This window comes from Vombatus ursinus, unplaced genomic scaffold, assembly GCF_900497805.2.
Source record: "Vombatus ursinus unplaced genomic scaffold, bare-nosed wombat genome assembly UNPS02015175.1, whole genome shotgun sequence".
NCBI classification, from domain to species: domain Eukaryota; kingdom Metazoa; phylum Chordata; class Mammalia; order Diprotodontia; family Vombatidae; genus Vombatus; species Vombatus ursinus.
In genome coordinates, this window is record NW_020954953.1 from 17,028,846 (window position 1) to 17,044,896 (window position 16,051).

At 38.1% G+C, this 16,051-nt stretch overlaps 1 protein-coding gene across 1 annotated transcript in view; it reads left to right on the forward strand.

The window, feature by feature from the left end:
- LOC114031506 (protein SCAF8) overlaps positions 1-7,895 on the forward strand; it is a 209,876-nt gene extending 201,981 nt beyond the window's left edge. Inside the window, exon 21 of the mRNA XM_027846618.1 lies at positions 6,734-7,895. The gene's annotated coding sequence lies outside the window, so the exon portion shown is untranslated. The remainder of the gene's footprint in view (positions 1-6,733) is intronic.
- The last annotated feature ends 8,156 nt before the right edge of the window (positions 7,896-16,051 follow it).

The window sequence follows — 16,051 nt, forward strand, 5'->3', positions numbered from 1 at the left end:
TCTTACTGTCTAGGACCTCAATGTCCCCTCAGCCACCCAAGCTCTCAAGCTCTGTGTCCCTCAGTCTTGTTCACCTGACATATCCAATCCATTGCCAATGCCATCATTTTTACATCCACAACATCTTTAAAATACATTCCTTCTTTTAACTAACCCTAGCACAAGCCCTTACCACATCTCACCTAAACTAATGCTATAATGTGCAAATTGGTCTCTGCCTCAACTTTTTCTTTATTCCAACCCATATTCTGCTCATTTGCCGAGGTGATTTTTTCTAAAATGTAAGTCTGGCCAAGGGGCAGCTAGGTGGCACAGTGGATAGAGTGCCATGCTAAGAGTTAGGAAGACTCATCTTCCTGAATTGAAATCTGACCTCAGATACTTACTAGCTGTGTAACCCTAGGCAAGTCACTTAACTCTTTTTTACTTCAGTTTCCTCGTCTGTAAAATGAGTTGGATCTTTGCCAGGAAAATCTCAAATGGGGTCATGAAGAGTTGGACGTGACTGAAAAATGGCTTAACAACAGTCCGGCCAAGTTACTGTCTTCCTCTCGCTGAGCTCCATTGGTTCCCTATTACTTCCAAAATGAAATAGAAATGCCTTTTTTCAGCATTTAAAGCTCTTCATAACCTGACGCCTTCCTACCTTTTCAGTTACCTTATACCATATTGTCCTCTACACCCTCTAGATTTCAGCTACGCTGTCTGACCTACAGTCTGCTCACACAGAACTCCATCTTCTATCTTCACATTTCCACACTGGCTGCTCCACATTCCTGGAATGCTCCACCTGCCTCACATCTGCCTCTTGGGTCTTTGACTTCCTTAAAGACTCAGCTTAAATCTCACCTTTTCCAGGAGGGCTCCCCAAGGCTTTTCTGCTGATGTCTTCCCCTTTCAGGGTGCCTTTTATTTATTCTATTTATATCTTGTATGTATCTTGCCCCCATTAGAATATACATTCCCTGAGAGCCAGGGCTATCTTTTTGACTTTCTTTGTATCCCTATTCCCTGGCACATTTTGTTGTTGTTCAGTCATTTCAGTCGTATCCGACTTTTTATAATCCCATTTGGGGTTTTCTTGGCAAAGATACTGGCCTGGATTGCTATTTCTTTCTCTAGCTTATTTTACAGATGAAGAAACTGAAGTTAAGTGACTTGCCCAGGGTCACACAGCTAGAGTTAAGTGACTTGCCTAGGGTTACACAGCTAGTAAGTATCTGAGGCCAGATTTGAACTCAGGTCTTCCTGACTCCAGACTTGGCACTCTATCCACTGCATCACCTAGCTGCCTGGCTAAATAAATACTAATTGACTTGACCTGAACTCTCCTTGGCCTTATGGATCCATTGTTCCCTTCGTCAGGGTTTAAGAATGTTCTCCCCAGCTCAGCAAGAATTTTCTCATTAGTGAACCGAATTGAAGATCTTAAGCTATGGTAGGATTGAGGATATCTTGAGTGAAAACCAGAAGTGAGCACTGCTTATACTATACATCTGTAGCAGTACTTGTGTATGAAAGATACCATGCTTACTGAACCTATACCAATTGATCAGCTGGCCCTTCGGACAGTCGTCACTTGGAATTACCAGTTTTCAGGCCTCCCACAGCATAGGCTTTGGTGGTTTGACTTGTAGGCCTCTGTTCCTAATCCATCCATCCAGGTAGTTACCTAGTTATTCAAGCTGTTTTGTTAGTGACTCAAGATAACTGTGGACAGAGTCTCTGAAAGGAGCATTGTGCTTTTCCTCTCATGCAATCAGTTTTCCAGACCATTTTTGGTAGCTATTTTAAAGGCAAACTTCTTCATAATTGATTAGTCTGACCATGTAATCCAACCAATTCAGTCATAAAAAGAGCTGAAAACAGCAAACCTAGTATCAAATAATCTAAATTTGCCACCAGCAGATAAATGTGATGATTATTTATTTACAAATGGATCCTTTACTTTACAAAGCAATTAATATTGAAATTCCTTTATTAAAAGGAATTAAAACGTGCTTCCCTTATGCATTTGAAATGACAGTGTGATGAAGTGGATAGAACATGGATTTGGAGATAAAAAGACCTGGGTTTGAATCCTGGTGCTTCCTCTCTATCTTAGTTCAGCTTCTTTCCCTACCTTGGTCTCACTTTTCTCGTCTGTAAAATGAAGGGGTTGTACTAAATAATATTTAAAAGTACCTTTCAGCTCTAAGTACTATGATATACTTTACACACAGCTTCTCCAGACCATACCTGTTGTGCAAAGCAGGGGCAATGCTGTGAAATTTATACCCAAGTTAAGAAACTTTAAAAGTCTTTGGAAAACAGCCTATTAAAATTATTGTGTTATACCTTTGATCTTAAGGGTTCCATTCTACTTTTTTAAAAATTTGAGTTTCTTTAGTTATATGCATTCTATTATGATAGATACCTTAAAAATAAATATTAATATAATAGGTTATGGAGACCACTTCATTAATTTTGTAGTGCCTGTGGCCTCCCTGGAAACTCAAAAGCCAGCCCTTTTAACCTTAACACTAAAAATAACAATTTCTAACGTACACACTCATGTAAAATGCATTTGCACTTAACCCTCGGGTTCCACTGTAATTCCCTCAAAGCAGTTGAGGTTACATTGTCAATTGTCTGGATGTCATAAGGCCATTTTGCACAAATGACCTTTCCTAAAAATATATGTTTTAAGACACTAAGGAGATTAATGAATTCATAGAACTCTACATTATTTCATTTCTAAATCAACTTGATTCCCCACTGGGAAAGAGGTCTGCCTTAAGGCCATGTAAAGACAGGTTAAATGACCTTTTCCTCCCTTCCCCTTCTCCCATCTTGGGCTGGTGAAGAATCTTTGTCCCACTTTGTGTGTCAGAAGTCTTTGCAAGGGTTATCAGGGCAATTTGAAGCCCTCAACATCTTCTCCTTAGAGGGTATATACATATACCTCCCAAATTTGTGGTGAGGATCAAAAGAGATCATGTCTGTAAAGGGCTTTGGAAACCTTAAAGTGCTGTATATGTCAGCTTCTATGATATATACACACACATACATATATAATGTTTATGTGTGTATATATGTTTTTGTGTGTGTGTGCATATATATATGTGTGTATTTATGTATGTGTATATGTATATTTTCCCCTGAAAGGATCAGAGCTGGGATGTTTGTGGCTTTTCAAAGGACATTCAAAGTATAAGCGTACCTTTTTCTTTCTCCCCTTGGACCATTGGTGGCAATTCTTCCCTCTCAGCATAGGCTGATCTAGTCTGTGTTAGGATTGGGAGGGAGAAGTGGGCTGGAGAAAATTTGAAGAAGTGTTTTGAGAATGAAGGCATAAAAAAAATTAAAAGAATGCATTCATTATGGCAAGTGAAGAAACTTGTTATGAGATTGTTTTCCCATCTTGGGAACTTTTGAGGGGAGTCTCTTCCTACCTCCAGTAAGATTTAGGGTAAGTGTTTATAATACTAACAATTCATACCTACATAGTATTCTACTTGTATTGTTTCCTTTGGTCTTCAAAAGAACCCTGTTGTTCAAGGATTATTGTGCCCATTCTGGAGATAAGGAAGCAGGTTTACGTAGGTTGGCATAAGTTATAGAGCCAGCATGTGGCAGAGATGGAATTTGAACCCAAACCTTCTTACTTCTAGACCTTGTTGCCTCTCCTCTGCCTAGACTTTGGAGCATTCAGTTGTACTTAATTCTTTAATTAGAATTTACTTCTTTAACAGTTAATTACTAAGAAGGAGCACTATAGCACATGTCAAATCCTAGCACAGTGGTACAGCATGGGGTTGGTAATTCTAAATGAGCCACAAATGCTTTGTAGGCAATAGAGAATTCAGCAGTTTAATAACCCAAATAATAGTGAGTTCATTTTAACAGCTAAGTAAATGTCATATTTTGAACATTGAACTTCCCCTTTCGATAGTTATCCATATATTTATGTTCCTTGCTCCTGGGGCTTCTCTAGTCTTTGGTGGTCATTTAACAACTTTGTCATATCTAATGATACATTTGTATTCATTTTCAGCCTTTCTGTCAAATAGCACTAATTAGCAGGTAGTTATTAGTAATATTAAGCAGCCCCAGAAATCAGGTTCTTAAAAATGCCTGCCAGAGCAGAAGTGTTAAATTACCATAATTCCATTCCCAATTTCTATTACCATAATTATCCCAGATGAAGCATCTTTTTTTTTTTAAAGTTCTTGCTTGCATCAAAGCATTTGTCTTAGTTGGCAAGTAGGAGAAATACAAATTTAGTTATTATTGAGTATGTGTATTTCATTTTATATGGTCCTATCTGAGTAAATCTAAGTTGTTTTTTTTTTCTTAATTGATTCTTCCGTTTTGGACTCTTTGCCTCTGTCTCAAAGTGTTGATTTCCCTAGGGCATTTACTACAATTACAGCTGCAATATGGTCCATGCTTTGCCCAAATTTAAGAACAGATCTTCAAGTACAGTATTACAAATTTACAGAACCAAACTAGTGAATTTGCCAGTCTGTTTCTTTTAAATACTCAACATTTGAAGAGTAAAAGGTTTGGAAGTAACTTTTGGGTCATCCGGATTAAACGTCACATTTCTTTGTACTTGTTTTGCTTGGTTGTGGGGTGGGGTGGACTATCAGTCACACCATTCACAAAGGCTATGTTGACACAATGCCAAAACAACCAGTGAAAAATTCTGTTCTTGGCTAAATGACAACTAGTCTGTCTAATTTTTGAAACATTTGCATTGACTGAATTAGTGATTTGTGTTTGGCATCTTTTTAGACATAATGTTAGAAAGAAATAAGGAAGTAACCCAATTGCTCTGACAGGCTTCCAGTTGCTGTGACATGTCATTTTCTAGTTATTCAATGCTCAATAAAATCTGTCATCATTCTGTAGGCAGTCCCCTCCAGTGACGTATATCATAGCCCATCCACACCAGCCCGGCTTCTGCAGGAAGAAATTAATCCATATTCCAGTTACTCCCTGATTGTACTTCAGTAATCTGTGGAAACTCTGCTAACTCTCTCTGTCCCACAGGTACCATTTTGTGAAGTACAACCACTTCAGTAAGCATGACATTAATAACGTCTATGATGACCCTGACTCAAACCAGTCAGTCAGAAGTCAGATTTCTTTATCTAGCAGCATAGGCCTCAGTTTCCTCATCTGTGAAATGAAAAGGTTGGATTAGATGACCTCTTCAAGTCCCTTCTAGTGATAAATATGTGATTCTGTTTTATTGAGTGATATTTTCACTCTCCTACCAAGTTTGATATTATGCAGATGTGGCCTGAGAAACTGCTTTGCATTGAAAAACTAGCCATAAAGGCTATGCAATTATTTGAATTACATTGCAAGATTATATACTCTTTCAAAAAAGCGTTCTGTGTATTGTTTCTTTTTAATATATTTTTATAGATATTATGTAGCTATTGCTTCATTTGAGAAAACGTGTATGTGCCCCCCCCCAAAAAAAGAAGAATGTTTCCTAGGTCTTGTAGCAAAGATATAATATAGACAGTGGGAATAAATTAAACTGCATGAAGCTGTTGGATTGTTATACACTTAAAATGTGAAAAAGAGCAGAAAGTGTTAGCTTTTAAATTTTAGTAGCCAGATCTATTTTTTTTTTCACTTTCATTTAAGAGGAAGACTTTATTTAGACTCAGGTATGTTAAAGACTTGTAGACTTTGAGACAGCTAGATGGCTTATTGGGTAAGAATGCTGGGCCTGAATTCAAATGTGGCTTCAAACATTTACTAGCTGTGTGACCCTGGGCAAATTACTTAGCCTCTGTTTGCCTAGGAGACAGCTAGGTGACTCAGTGGATAAAGTGTCATGGTTGGAGTCAAGAAGATCTGAGTTTGAATCTGGCCTCAGACTCTTACTAACTGTATGACCCTAAGCAAGTCATTTAATCTCTGTTTGCCATAATTCATTGGAGAAGGAAATGGCAAACAACTCTGGTATCTTTGCCAAGAAAACGCCATGGACATCGTTGGCATGTTATGGTCCTCGGGGTCAGGAAGACCGGGACCCAACTGAACAACAAAAAAATATTAAGGACACAAATATTTTATGCTATTTTTGAACCTCTTCGAAATGTTAATTCTCTAATATGGTGTCAGTTTAAGAAAATATACCATATAGAGATAGATGCCCCAGACTGAATATATGTGGTGGGGTTTGGGGGTGGGGGGAAGCGTTACTCTGTCATTCCTACAGGTGGTGCTTGGGCTATTGTCAAAGTAAGATCAACTTCCTACACTCCTGTGTTATGCCTGGTCTTTCCACATTATCAGAGTCTAGAGTTAGGCAGGCCAGTAGGGAAACCATATCAGAATAAATAGAAAAGTGCATGCACATTGTTGACTATAGAGGTAAGGCATTTCTATAGGTAAAAAAGAATGATCATAGGTAAGCAAAAATATAACATAACACTCCTGTTGAACTAGGAGGAGACAAGTTGCCCTGATAGATTGTAAGCCCCTTGTGGGCAGAGACTATCTTATTTTTCTTTGTATCTCCCTCAGTGCATTACATATAGTAGGCACTAAATAACTGTTTTGAATGTACAAATGAATGTGAAAAGCAGCAATTTTACAATGCAAGAACAAATCAAGCACTGAAACATTTGCTGTTGTGTTGACACCTCTTTTCTTGGGGGAAAATGACTAGGAGAAGGCATTCCATTGACCAGTGATGACCAGTTATTGTTCCTTTTGTCAACAGGCAAGATGATGAATGAAGTTCTGGCATCGTCCTGTGTCCCAGGCCTTGTAGAATTAAGTGAGACGTGCTTCAAAGTTCTAATGTGCATCACATCGGATCTTGTTTAATGAAGCGTTAAAAGGAACCCATCGTTACATGTTGAGAAGGCTCTGTGCTTTTTTATGCATTGTTTCTGATTGAATCCAGAGATTGCAAGCATGCCTCCCTGTATTACCTGTTTGGAGCAGGTTTAATTTTATAAATTTTAAGCACAAACTCTATGAGTTTCTAGTTCATATTTGTTCTTTTGAGGATCACTCAGATGAACCAAGTTGCATCTGTAAGAGACATGAGCTTCTGCAGGCCCAGAATATATTGGGGTATAAACTGCAACTAATTCTTATTTGTAACACCGCCGCAAATGTGTAATTGAAAGGACAGGTTGCAAGAGAAACTTCAGGGAAAAAAAGGTCCTATTTTGTTTGCAACAAGAATGTTGTTACAACAATGATTTTAGTAAACCAAATCCTTTAATTGAACACAGCATGTGTAGACTGTGCAGTTCCTGAGTAGTGGCTATAACCCATTAATATTAGTGTCTTCTTAGATTTCCCCCAACTCTTCAACGTCTTATGCTTTCATGAAATATACAGTTGGGGAAAAAATGCAGGATTCAATATAGTCTTTCTGATATTTATCTCAGATCATCATTTCTTGTTAGCTGAAGCCAAGAGATATGGGTGAAGACTGAGAGGCATTGTGGGAGAAGAAAGCAATGATGATGAATGAACATAGTACATTATGTAGTATACATACTTTACAAGTATGTTCATTATTAACTTCATTTGCAGGGAAGAGATACAACAGTTTCCTATGAGTGTCCAAATGAGTATTAGGGGTTTCTGAGATCATCAGTATTTATTTTGCCTATTGAATACCTGCAGAAAACAACCCACACATACATACATACACTCAAACATACATATACTCTTACACACACACGCCACACACACACACATACCCTCTACTCTTGAAAAAAACATCTTTATGATTTTGTTTTTTGCTCTGTCAAAAATTAAAGTGCTTGGAATGCTGTAGTCTGTGGTCTCTTGAAATCTGATCAATGAGAACCTAAAACTTTCACAGTATGCTGTCACTTTGGACCTTCATAATAAAAATGGAAATTCTCATTTTTTTTGCTGTTAGTCGTTTATTTTCTATCACAGTTCTGTCCTTGAAAACAAGGAATTCATCCTTCTAGGTTTATCCTGTAGCACTTTCCCAGGAGCTGTGCATTTGGGATTAATGAATATATCAGTGGGCTTGGACACAGACATAAAAATTTAAATTCACAGTGCCTTGATATAAAACTGAGGCATTTAACAATCTCACTCTGAATAATTATACACTTGATTCTGCTATATGTCTGTATACGCCATTTATTTGGCTTCCTTAAGAATTACAAAATTACAGGATTTCAGACTTTTAAGGGACATTAGTGGTTTCTCAACCCATATCTGAAAAATAATTTCCTTTAGAATGTGGCCAACAAGAAGTCATATAGACTGCTTGAAAAACTCTGCCAAGGGAGAATGCATTATCTCCTAGGAAAGCCCACTGCACTTTGAGATAACTCTAATCACTAGGAAATTGTTCCTTAGATCACACCTAAATTTGCCTCTTTTGCAGCCATTCTTCACTCATTGCTTCTAGTTCTGCCCTCTAGACCCAAATGGAACTAGTGTAATCTCTCTTTCACATGACAACCTTTTATGTACTTGAAGATGTCTATCATGTCCCTCCTGAGTCTTGTCTTCTTCAGGCCAAACACTCCCAGTTTCTTCAACTTGCCCTTATTTGACACCAGCTGGAGGTCCTTCATCATTGTGTCTCTCCTCCTCTGGATTCTCTCTAGCTTCTCAACATTCTATGTAAAATATGGTGCCGACAACTCAACACAGCACTCCAGATGCAGTGTAACCCATCCTGGTCCATCCTTCATGCTACTGTCAGAAAATCCTTCCTATTATGAATATGATGATCATGTCATTCTTCTGCTCAAAAAAAAATCATCACTGGCTCCCTATTTCCTCCCCTATGCAAACTCCTTTTCCTGTCATTCAAAGCTTTCAACAATCTGGCACCACCCACCCTAATTTTCTAGCCTTACATAATATTACTGGCCTCCAAACACTCCATGCAGCAGTCAGTGGACTGCTTTCTTCCTTACATATGCCTGAAACATCTTTCTCCCTCTTCACCTAAACAATCTTTAAAGCCCAACACTGATGTTAAGTACCCCATGAAGTCATCACTGATCCCCTGATCATACCTCCAACTCCTGACTTTACACAGTACTTTCCCCTTGTTCTCTACAAAATTGTCAGTCCCACAAAGACAGGGGACATGTCATCTCTAAACTTTATACCTCTCCAAGCATCCAACACAGTGATCTTCCTGTAGTCGTCGCTGAATGATTGATTATTGCTGGTTCCAGGAGAAACTGAGCGTGGTAATGTGGATGGATCACTGAAAACCCATCAGTATTCCTGGAAACACTACTTAGAGCTCATAAATTAGTAATACTATTGTAATGCAAAGGAGAGCAAATTTTAGCCTAAATTTTACTACAGCAGTCTCTCCTGGGCCTCTATTTCTCAGTAAGGCAAAATTTTGTTGTTATAGGAACATTGAAAATCTAAATCTGCAGGACCTGGGGACTCTTTGTATTATCAAATGATAAGATTCTGGACATAGTAAGGAAGAGAGAGCTGTCATAAATACACCTTCTCCTTCATCTTTTCCCTCCTCTAAGCTGCTGAGTGAATGCTACAGAGCTGTGTAGTTCAGGAAATATAGATAGGATTCTCTGTGGTAATAAGGGCAGGTAGGAAGAGACTGACTGATTTCTGAATGCCAAGTTATTTTTGAATAGGCACCCTGCTATATGGGCTAATCTTAAGGAAGGGGAAGGGATATTCATTCCTTTCATGTGGAAAGATATATAATGTGCCCAAGTTTTAAATAAGATTTTATTTCTGTCAAGATCCTTGATCAGGGACCATTTTCTGTGCAGTAAGAAATCAAAAGGCGGGTAAGGCTATCAACCAAGTGACTAGAGCAATGTACTGTTTCCTTCTTTTTATTTATTTTTTGTTAAACAACTCCCTAACCAGTGTAGCTTTTTTAATTTTTAATTTTTTAAATATTGAATACTGCACTAGAATTTGTTTAGAACCATTTTTTACAAGTATTTGGAGGGGTTTGGGGGAGAGCTCAAGCAAGTCATTGCTTTTACTCCGCCATCTTGGCTCCACCCTCTTAAATTAAATACTGGTTCACCCCATTTCATCCAGGCCAAAAGTGCAGGGGCTACTCATGGGTCCAACCCCACTACTAATCAACACAGAAGCTTTGACCTGCTCTGTTTGTGAGCTGGGCCAGTTCCCTCCTCTTTAGGCAATCTAGTGGCCCCCACTTCCAGGGGCTCACCATATCAATGCCAAACTTAATCTGAGCACCCAACTGGCATAGTCCACTTTAGCTTAGATCTCTTGAGCTCCAAAGATCTAACTACCTCAGTCTCCCCAGTAGCTATGATTATAGGAATTATAATTATAGGATTATAGGAATGTGCCCAGACTGACTTTGTCAAATATGAGAAATGGAAAGAAAGAGAGATGCACACCCCTGGGCCTATTAAGAATGCTGAACTATTGACATTTATCCTAAGTTTAATATGAAAATTGGAAGAGAATGCAATCAATCAATCAACAAACATTTATTAAATATCTACTGTGTGCCAGCCTCCATATTAGGCACTGGAGATACAAAAACAAATGAAAAAAAAATTCCTACTTGCAAAGAACTTAACATTCTAATGTAGGAGACAACAGATATACAGATAAATACATAAATGCAAGAAATACAAAATAGATTGAAAGAGGGAGAATCAGAAAAAGCTTCATGTATAAGTTGGTGCTTACATAAGTCAACAACTGGTAGCAGTACTTTTGAAAAATTTTCACCAAAAACATGAAATTCAGATTCTAGATAACAAACTCTGGAGTACATGAAATTGAACTTGACATTGAGAGAGTTTGAATTAAACGACCAAATACTTAATAGGAGAATCTGGTGGTCCTTTTCTGGGGGTGGGGGAGGGATAAATGTATTTCATTCTTATTATTGCTGCAGACTAAGTGCTTATTATTCAATCATTGCATTTGGATGGAGGTACTTTCCTAAAGATAAGATGTACAACCGGGGTCCCATCTGTTAGAAGAATGATCTTTAAAAAAAAAAAAATTCCATGGTACTTTAATAAGGGCAGAGGTTGATGCTTTTGTTCTATGGATGAATCTCCTTTTCAGAAGCTTCTATTCCCCTCTGCCTCAGCATCTGGACAAGACCCTCTTTGTGAATAAGCATGAATATTTAAAAGTCCACACTCTATCCCTGTCTTCCATCATTTTCAGAGGAAAGCCTTCCAAAGTCATTTTTCTCCTGGGACCTGAAACATTTTGAGCTCACTTTAAAAACAGTATTAGTTGACTTTGACAAACTGAATCAATTTAGTATTTACACAATTAGAAAGAATACTTGATGTGGGTTGTTTGGTTTCCTAAGTAAATGCTGGCCTCTCACTTGAATTCCAGCACAGATACCTCATTCAAATGAGATGGGTGGTCTTGGGCAAGTTCTTTGTGGTTAATAAATTCCTCTCTAGAAAGAAAAACATCTGTTCCAACACTGTTTTAGTATAGGAGTTGCATATTGATGGTTGTTTATACCTAAGGTAATTTGTTTTAGATACTTTAGTAAGACAAATAGTTAAAAATAAAGCAAAAATAGTTAGAAATCTAGAGTTGGGATGGTTAGAATGTAAAGCTCTTTCTAGTATCTGTAATTAGAAAAAAAAAACAAGTATTTTTCTAAGTCTGCTTATTATACAGCCACTGGTTTAGCTGTGCAACCTTGGGCAAGCTACTTAGCCTACTGGGGATTCAGTTTTTTATATGTAAAAAATAAGGAAGTTGGATTAAATGATCTTTAAGTTCTTTCTAACTTTAAGGCTTTGGGGGCTCCTAAACATACCATATTTATACAACATACTCTGTGGCATAATTCATATATAAAAATTAAAGTTCTATCTTGGAGTATTGCTCATAGATAACAGAAAAAAAAAAAACAACCCTGCTCCTTGCTGCTGAGTAGATCCTGTGAACCTGTTGTCTTATCCTTCCTGTTTTTGAACCTAGCAGAGTGCCTTACACATAATACATGTTCTATGAATGAATAAATGAGTGAATGCTTATCAGTGCCTTTTGCAGTAATGAAGAAATCCAAATTATAGCATGTGAGCATATCCTATATATAAATGTAGTTTACTGGGTTTTGTAATTTGGTTTGATTTGTTGTCATTTTAAAGGCATTTTATAGTATATTAAGAAACACCTATGCCTGTTGCCTTCAAATTAACATGAAAATGAGAGCCATTATCTCACACGCAGATATTATTGGTGGAGGGGGAATGAGAAAACATGGGGAAAAAATCTAGGGGTCTAGAATCATGAAAAAAATGACTTTCATTTTTACCAAGGTTAATATTGCCTGCTCCAGTAATCAGTAATCACGGAAGAAGCTAATCCTGGATTAGCTTTTTATTCTTCCCTTTTGGTAATGTTAGGATGGAGTGGAATGTTGTTGAATGAAAGGAATGGCTATTCAGTAGATATGTAAAAAACGAGTTCTGAAGACTGGGCCAAATTTTTATTTTATAGAGTGCTAAAGGAACATTCACGTAGAGTTACGTAAGAGGCAATGTGGAAGAGAGAAAGGCACACAGGATCTGGCAAGAGAGGATTGGGATTTGTCTCCTACCTCTGCTACTACTTTGGCCAAATCATTTTTGCCTCTCAAGTTCTCAATTTCCTCGGCTATAAAACAAAAGAATTGGACCAGAAGACTGCTAAGATCCTGTTTAGCATTGTCTGTGATCTTATGAAAATGAGAATTTGCTCTGTTACATTCAAAAAAGAAAGATAAAACCTCCAGAAATCTAGCAGGCTGAGGAAGAAGTGAGAATGATTTAAGTACTCTTCTCCCATCATCCCTCCCTCATTCTAATTCCACTGCACTCCCATGCCAAGGGAAAAAATACATATATGTGTGTATATGTGCCCACATACATACACGTTTAATATATATACACATTTATACACACACACAAGGGTGAGGGAGAAGGTTAGTAGAGGACCTCTGATACATAACTTACTGATGCCAGATACTAGGAAACTGGTGGCAAAAAAGCCAAGTCTGGAAATCTACAAAAAGAAACAAGGTTCTACTTTCCAAGAAAATGTATTGGCCACAGCATGAGGCAAAAATGAAACTGGTGTGTGTAGATATAGTCGAAGCATAAGTAAATAATGGCAGCAGCGTGTAAAATAGACCTTGTGATTTTGTTGATTTAGGAAACTGGAAAATCCCTCCATAAAAACAGCCAGGGAACCAACTCCTCTGTAACTTAGAGCATTACCTGAGGCACTGAGAGCTTGCCATGGTAACTGAGTTAGTCTGTAACTTGGATGCATGTAGCTGTTTGCATGTTGCTGCCCCCATTAGAATGTGGGTTCCTAGAAGACAGGAACCATGTTTGTTTGTTTGTTTTAATTTCTTTTTGTCTCCAGTCCCTAGAACCGTGCATGGCATGTAGTAAGCACTCAACAAATGATTATTGATTGATTGACTGGTATGTTAGAGGCAGAATTTGAACCCAGCTCATCATGTCTCCAAAGGCAAGCCACATGGCCTCTCTTGGAATACAAGTCTATATTTTCTTTTAAATAGAATATAATGCAAAAATATCCATCTTTCTCATAAGATCTAAAAAAGTAAACTCTTTCTCTTTGATTAATACTACTTGGCACCATAGAAAAGAAAAACTCTATTGCTTTCTTGGATTTTAGCCTTTCATTTATAATTGCCCTGTAGCAGAGGCATTGTGGTATAGGAGAATGAGGTTTGGTAAATAGAAGTTTTCTAAACTCTGAACTACTTCTGTATGGAGTGAGGACGTTTCCAAGCACTCTTTTCATTCTACACATAGTTTCGGTTGCAAAACCAATTAAAATGATTGTTAAGGCTGTGATCCCAAAAATTATAAACCATCAACAGAATTTTTCCGAAAAGATTGTTTCCAGAATACTCATAAATATCTCAGAAACCACCTAGTCCAATCCCCCTTATATACAGATGAGGCCCAACGAGGTTAAGGGACTTGCCCAAATTTGTGCGGGTAGTAAGCATTAGATTTGAACTCAGGCAGCTAGATGATGCAGTAGATGGATCACAAGACTTGGAGTCAGTAAAACCTGAGTTCAAATCCTGACACTTAGTAGCTGTGTGACCGTGGGCAAGTCATTTAAGCCTTTCTCAGACTCCGTGGGGATAATAATAATAGCACCTACCTCACAGGGTTGTTGTAAGGATCAAATGAAAAAAAAATCTCACTTTGCAAACTATAAAATGCTATATAAATGCTAGTTATCATCATCGTCGTCAGCATCATTTTTTTTACTACAAAGTCAGTGCTCTATCTAATGCAGTTTGATTATTATAACAACCTCCTGATTGGTCTCCCTGCCTCAAGTCTCTCCCCACTACAACTCTTCATCCATTATCCAAAGTGATTTTCTTTTAGCACAGATCTGACCAGCACATTCCCTGCTTAATAAGCTCCAATAGCTTCCTAGGATAAGGGATGAGATATACTCTTCTCTTATTGGCTTTTAAAGTTCTTCACAACTTTGTCCCAAGTTGTCTTTCCAAGCATGTTACAGGTTCCTTCCCTTCACTCGCTCTGTGGTCCAGTCAAACTGGTATTCTTGCTGTTCTTCACACATGGCATCCCTTCTCCATGATTTTGTACATATTGTACCTCCTGCCTGATATGCATGTCCAGCACACCTTCAACCCTTAAGATCTCTAGCTTCCTTTTCATTTCATGTCAAGCACCAACTCCTTCACGAAGCCCTTCTTAATCATCCCCAACTACTGCTTACTTTGTATCTACTTGTGTATGCACATATTGTTTTGCTTAATATAAGAATATAAGCTCATTGAGGACAGGGCTATTTCATTTTTGTCTTTGTATCCCTGGTGCCTAGTACATAGTAGACACTTAATAAATACTTGTTGAGTGATTGGCTGATACCATACTACTCCTCACCAATAGTATCCCTTGCAGAATGCCCTCCTTACGTTAGTCCTCATGTACTGCAGAACAATATTCTATAAGCATTCAATTCAAAAAACATTTACACAGCATCTACTATGTGTAATACATTTACCATGCTAAGCCCTGTGAGAGATAGAAAGAAGAAAAACAAAACATTGCCTCCCTCAAGGAGCTTACAGTCCAATAGGAAAGACAAAACCTATATAAAAACAAGGGTAATAGTATAAGGTAGAATGTGATTAGGATAGAGGAAAAGTCTGTAAGAAACATGAAAGAGGGCAATAGGGAAAAGTTTCATGGAGGAGGTCGCACCTGACATGGTTCCTGAAGACAGAGAAAGACTTCGATAGGTAGGGCCTTAAAGGATGTCCATTTCCAGACATGGGGGATAACTTGTCCTAATCTATAGAGGTGGGCAAAGTCAAGACAAGATCAAGGAACAATCAGATTTCTCTTTTGGATGGACCATAGAATACATGAAAGGGAGAAGAGTGAAATAAGGCTGGAAATGTTGTCGAAGGCTTTCATTGCTCAACTAAGGAATTTGTGTTTATTCAGAATCAATTCAATAAGCAGTGGAGCAGGTGACAAGATCAGATCAGTAAAGAAAAAAATTACTAAAGATAGGAGAGTAGTTGTGAGGCTATTCCAAATCCAAGGTAGAAGTAATGAAGGACTAAACCAGAATGGTGGCAGCATGAATGCAATGGAGACAAATATAGGTGAACTCTACTATGGAGACCAGATCTACAGGACTTAGCAATTAACAATTGGATGTGGGAGATGAAGGAGAGAGAAAAGGCAATGATGACTTCGTGCCTTAGAGATTGAGCAACAAGGAGGATGGTGGTGTCACCAACACAAGGTGGTGGTGGAGGATCATGAACTTTATGAGCGATGATGGATAGCAATAGGAGCTGTACCTGTGGTTTCTTTGATTTAAAGACCTCTCAGATGAGGAAACTCCTGCTACTAATGTAGGGTTAGCCCCTTCTCTTCAACTTCTAGTCTTAGAGAATTGTCTGGAGCACTGAGATATTAGTGACTCCCTCAAAATCACATATCCCCAGTATGGGTCAGAGATGGGACCTGACCCT